Source organism: Echinops telfairi, unplaced genomic scaffold, assembly GCF_000313985.2.
Source record: "Echinops telfairi isolate 266 unplaced genomic scaffold, ASM31398v2 ScPeMD7_18;HRSCAF=68, whole genome shotgun sequence".
NCBI classification, from domain to species: domain Eukaryota; kingdom Metazoa; phylum Chordata; class Mammalia; order Afrosoricida; family Tenrecidae; genus Echinops; species Echinops telfairi.
In genome coordinates, this window is record NW_022103915.1 from 87786990 (window position 1) to 87788458 (window position 1469).

Genomic DNA, 1469 nt, shown 5'->3' on the forward strand with positions numbered 1-1469 from the left:
GTTTCAAACGGAAGTTTGCATTTTCATGTAAATGAATACTCCACTCATAGCAAATGCAGTTTCTAAAAATAGACTGCTTTCATTGTCAGAAGAAATATGACAGTTGCAGCCTTCTTGTCCTTTGTCATTTTCCAAGCCTGTCAACCTTAACTTAATTCCTTTTCCTGATGTTATGGTTCTGAGAGCATTCCTTTCTCTGTGTGAGTTTCTTTGCTTTTCAAGAGGGGTTAGGATTCAATTTACTCCAAGAGATACTAGCTACTCTATCTTCTTTTAAGGAAAGATAATGTACAACGAAACACATGATATCTAATCTTCTAAAAAGCTTCTTGTATGTGTCTATTTGGTATCTTTTATGTTATGGAATCTTTTACTATTGTAGAGTCATATTTGACAGTCTCCCTTGACTCTTCAAACTGGCAAGATAATGATTTTCCTTGTGGTTTTTCAGAGCTTTCCCAGATACATAGGTGAATATTATATTATAATTAAGGAAGTATTTCTGAACATAGCCATGCTTTTCCCCAAAGGGTTGGTTCCCCTAAGGAGAGTTCACAGTTCACACAACTGCAAGGAGGGCCCTGTACACCTAGGTATCTACACAGTCATCCTCTAGACAGTACATCCCTGCAGATCAAGTACAAGATGGGAATTTAATCATTGTTTTTAAAGAGAGGCAGGCATCCATCCACAAGCTTTGAAGGTGTAGGTGGGTAAACGTGGGTTGAAATAAAACCTCTGACCAATTTATCAAACCACTGTGGAGTATTAACTGCCCCTTCCTTAAGGGCAGCCTTGGAAAGAAATGCCCTAGTCTTCTTGGATGGCTTATTGCCCCCAGGAATTCCTTGCTCTAGATTTTCTTGGCATAATTCCCAGTCTTTCTTAGGGGTGACAAGGAATACCTAAGGATATGCAGCAGATCAAAACAAATTTTATTATGTACCTGGAACGTGTCAGATGAGAATCATTCTAGACAAAGATCATACAGAGCCAATTTAAATTTTAAAATGCCATAGGGAGCTAAAAATCCACATTAGAATAATATGCAATCTAACATCAAATTCTGTCAATTATGTCTCATAAATATTTCTAAAAACTACTCATTTCTCTAAAATCTAGTTTGCTGCATCTAGTTATTGCTACATCTTTAGCTTCAGCCATCATTATCCTTTCCCTGCAATCCCACTCCAAGTTATTTTCCACATAATAAGCAGAGTGATATTTATAAGCAGAAAATATTGTTAAGCTACTTCTCTGAATTCTATTCTGAAACAATTTGAAAGTTATTAAAATACAGTTTCCTTATTGAAAGCCAATTTACTTGATATTTCACTTTCTTGGCTCTCTTCTTTTTTTCTTTTCCTTTAACTTTGTTTCTTTTTTTTATATCATGTTATTGGGGGCTTGTACAACTCTTATCACAATCTATACATCCATCCATTGTGTCAAGCACTTTTGTACATTTG